Below are 5,000 nucleotides of genomic sequence, written 5' to 3'. Positions count from 1 at the left end.
ACACGCACGCACACACGCACATACACACACACACACACACACACACACACACACACACACACACACACACACACACACACACACACACACACACACACACACACACACACACACACCACTCCACAGTGAGCTCTGTGGCCAGCTAACTGCCTGCAAGTAATACATCAGATCGGCAATTAGGCCCCGCCCCCTTTTAGGGTGAAAACACAAGCCTCTTCAATGTAAAATAGCACTACAAAAAAATGATAGAAAAATAACAAAATCAATCTCGTTTATTAATGACCCCAAAACACCATGACATGACAATATATTACAACTCGTCTGACCATAGAATGGACAAGATACACCGGAAATATTATTTTGACCCATCTAAAATCATGTGACTTGATCATGTCACATGTATTAGAGCAATGTAAAGAGGCCGTGCTGTTACTGTATGTTGTCCAGCCGAGGTGCTCTGAAATCGGCTGAGTGGTCAGCTAGCTCCCGGTCCCTGGTCCTCCAAAATTGATCATAATGGGAATCTACATTGTTATGTTTGTCTACTAAAATTATTATTATCTTTTTTCTGATTTCCCCCCCCCATTTTCTCTCCAATTTTACTTGGTCAATTTCCCCCTGCTGTCACTGCTCCACTCACTCTGCTGGTCTGGGGAAAGCTGTAGACTAGCACCATGCTTCCTCCGACACATGTGCAGTTGCCAATTGGCTTAATTTTTCAGCTGCGGAGGTTGCCCCTTGACGACCTACAGATAAAAAGGTAAAAGTGCAACATTGACACTCCATCTTCCATCTGAATGAAAAGCATATCATTGAAGACAACAATAAGAACATAACTATCAGCAAAAACAACGATGGCAAAATCCTTATACTTATGTTTGCAGCTGACAGCTGGACAAGCAACCGACTACTGTGTCTGTGTCCAATCAACCACATTGTTGATTTGCAGAGCTTTGTGTGATGGGATAATTCACGGTTGATTGCAAGTTGCTTATTTCTGCTGTGTTTATTTCCAGTATATGATGCAAGATCGCCATAATGAAACCTGGCAGGCAACAAGATACACCCTCTCACTTTCACTGTCCTTTCCTCTCCATATTATTGGATCAGGAAATGTAAACGTGTCAACCTTCCTTTCTTCCTGGTTTTCTGTGTGTGTGTGTGTGTGTATGTGTGTGTGTGTGTGTGTGTGTGTGTGTGTGTGTGTGTGTGTGTGTGTGTGTGTGTGTGTGTGTGTGTGTGTGTGTGTGTGTGTGTGTGCGTGCGCTTGCGCATCTGTGTGTACATTATGTGCGTATCTGGTCCACAGATGTGACTAGTGGCTGTTGAAGAGTTATCTCATCTCTAAAGCTGTGTGGGCGTGGTGTCCAGGCTGCAGTAGATTCCGGGATTAAGGGTATACTATGTGTCCTGGTACTAGTGCCTCCACTGGTTGGTCGGAGAGGGGCCTGATGTTCGGGGGAGGGGAACTGGGGGGGGGGGGGAGAGCATGATTCTCCCACGTGCTTCGTCCTGCCGTGTGTTGAAGAAGCATGTGCTACTATACAGCTCTCCCCAGCTGAGTTGAACTTGGCCAATTCAAGTAGATTTGGAGAGAAAATCTAAAAAAAAAAAAAAAAAAAAAACATAAAAAAAAGTATCTGTAAATATGTGTGATGGATAGTGAACCTGAAAGAACGCAGGGAGTCAAAACAGACCTATATAGTGGAAAAGTATAAGTGGTGAGGTGCTCACTGGAAGTATACTTGAGAGTGTTCCACTCTCTGGCTCCAGATGCAATTGATAACGATCAACGAATTGATCTCAACATTAAAATTATGAACCCCAACCAGCAGATCTCGAGCACTAAAACACCTTCTAACACTCCAACAGGTTCAGAATATAGCTAGAGGTCGTAGTGTTGGGAAGACACATAAAGGAGGGGGAGGTCATAGAAAACTGATTGCTGTTTAGTATTAGCATATATAGGCCAGTTTGAACAGGTGGGTTTTGAGGTGGGATTTGAAGGTGGTTATGGTGTCAGACTGTCGGAAGTGTGGGGGCAGGAAGTTCCAAAGTCTGGGAGCGGTGCAGCTGACAGCCCTAGCCATGGTGCTGAGGCGGGAGGCGGGGATGGTCGGGAGACAAGCCGAAGATGAGCACAGGGAGCAGGAGGGGGGTACTCCTGGAGGAGGTCAGAAAGGTAAGTGATGGGGGGCTAGGTTGTGGAGGGTTCTGAAGCTGAGCAGGTTTTTTTTTTATAATCAATCCGGTATTGAGCAGAGAGCCCAGTGTAGTTGGATGAGAATGGGAGTGATGTGGTCAGATGATTTGGTGCGGGTAATGATCCGGGCAGCCGAGTTCTGAATGAATTGAAGTCTGTTAAGCAGTTTGGCGGGAAGGCCAGAGAGAACTGCATTACAATAATCAATCCGGGATGTAACGTGCTGGACGAAGACTTCAGTGCTGCGTTGGGGGACAGGGATGGATTGGGTGGAGTCTGGAAATGTCGCGGATGTGGAAGAAAGCAGTGGGCGATGCCAACTTTCCGAAAAGTAGAGTGGTTAGGGGAAACTCATTAATATTCATAAAAGAAGTGCCGCACGATTGGCCGATAATGTTAACGTTGCTCAATCTGTATATTCCATCATGTAGGCTACTGTACAAAAAATGGCCAATGAAGGTTACATCAAGAATATGCAGGTAGGCTGCATTATGTCCAAGTTCTCTGCTAAGTTTGAACACAAAATGCCACTATTTAAGTGTCCTGCTCTTGTTTCTTGCACATAGGTGGGAGGTAAGACGTTGAAAAGAAGGATGCTCTTTGTTTGAAATTCGCTGTGTTTATTGTGTTTGTTTAATTCTTTATTTAAGGCACTATTATGTGTGTATTTCCACCTGGTAAAAAAAAAAAGACAAAAGTCAAAATAATTTTGTTATTCATAACTGTGTGTTTCATTCACATTCACAAACTGTCAGTTGTACACACCAAAATTATTTGTAATTCTGTGGTTTTTGAAAGCGTGACAATTGCTTAGATTGTAACTATCCATTTTCATGGCGTTTAACCCTTTGAGGTTGCCCTCGTTTACAATGATGTCAAGTTACGGACAAAGAAGAAAATAGAAAATGAATAGGGCATATAATAATATAATATAATATAATATAATATAATATAATATAATATAATATAATATAATATAATATAATATAATATAGGACAAAGCACAGATGAGAATCAGTTAAACAAGATATTCTTATTCAGTAACTCAATGTGAGACCCATTCGCAGCGCTAAGCAAAGCATGCTGGATGTAGTGTCAGAGCCAAGCCCCCAGGAATAGCGCTGGGCTTTGAAGCCATTTGAACATGCTGGCGAAGCTCTGTATTGCAAGTCACATAATGCCATGCAGCCCAGAAAGGAAAATTCCCATCCACTTGCATGGGGACTCCGGCAGCTGTTAAACCCAGGGGAATTTTTTCCGGGTGTCACTCAAAGTATAAAACGACTCTTTTAATTATCAACTAATTTTTTATGGGGCATTTTTTTCTTCAGAAGCCACTAAGAGCCGTATACGGGGGTATTTTCTTCTTGTAATACAATCCATGGGTGGGAGGGATCAGGGGTGGGAGACGTCATGGAACACGTCATGGCACACATGCGCACTTCGCCTTGGGCTGCATGGTCAGGAAGTAAAACCAGGAAGAAAAAGCCCCCATGATGGCTTCATGCGCCAATGAGCAACCTCCGTCCGAATACATGGATGGGCGTGGCACGTCCCCTATATATCCAGTTCTTTTAATACATCCATGGTCAGAGCCTGTGCATTGTTCGGCCAATCAGGCGGCGCTTCTTTTATGAATATTAATGAGTTTCACCCTGACCCACCCTACTTTTCGGGAAGTCGCGTCCGGGTGATGTTTTTGATGCGAGGGTGCAAAGGAGAGGGTGCTGTCCCAAAATGACACGAGGCTCTTGACTTGGGTGGGTGCCATCGATGATGTTTGGACCTTTGCTGTTTTTGGCCGTTGGAGAGGGTGTGTGCGACACTATTTCCTCAACCCTCAAGTAAATACCGATCTAACTAGATAGTTGAACCAGGGTCCGAGAGTGTTGCCTCTATCTGTGTCCCTGTTTGACCGTGATGGCCCTCCATGGAGAATGTGACCATTCGAAACCTCTGGAGGAATATTGCATTTCGTTACGAGTGTATGTGTGCAAAGTGAGAGTTGAGAGGAGATGAGAGGAGAGTGGTTTGAATTTGATAAAAGGGACAAAAGAAAATAAGGGAATAATAAGTCTGAGAGGTCCTCTAATCTGGAAAGATGTGTCTCACTACCTCCAGATGGCTGGAATGACCCCAGAGTTCAGTTCTAAATTGATGATTGGTCGTCTGGCGTCTCCCAGTCCAGCTCTGTCCCCTCTGAGGCAGGAGGACGGCTGATGACTTAAGCTCCTGTTCTGGGACTTAAATGGACCCCCTCAGCATTGACAGAGATAATATAGTAATATAATAATAATAATAATATAGTGCAATGATACTATAGACAAACGTGTTGATATACTGTACACAAGACTGTACTACACAGAGAGAGAGAGATGTGATCGACACGACCATACAGCAACACAGCACTAGATAAGCGAAACGTGACAAACGTACACAAACACGCACGCACACACACGCACGCACGCACACACACACACACACACACACACACACACACACACACACACACACACACACACACACACACACACAGACACACACGCACGCACGCACACACTCACTGACAGACAGTCGGTGGTGGGCTTTGGGGGCCTTTGGAGGCGCCAGATGGGACATTCTGCAGTAATTGAGGTAATTTGTCGAGGCATTTCGGCGATACTGACGCAGAACTTTGGGTCGGAATCCAAAGTGAGCGCGCTCTCCAGCCAAATTCCCCCTGCTCTCTCTCTCTCTCTCTCTCTCTCTCTCTCTCTCTCTCTCTCTCTCTCTCTCTCTCCCGTGGCTTCCATTGAAC

This window comes from Poromitra crassiceps (genome assembly GCF_964638095.1).
Source record: "Poromitra crassiceps genome assembly, chromosome: 8".
Taxonomy (NCBI): Eukaryota; Metazoa; Chordata; class Actinopteri; order Beryciformes; family Melamphaidae; genus Poromitra; species Poromitra crassiceps.
Note: the sequence above shows the minus strand (reverse complement) of the source record.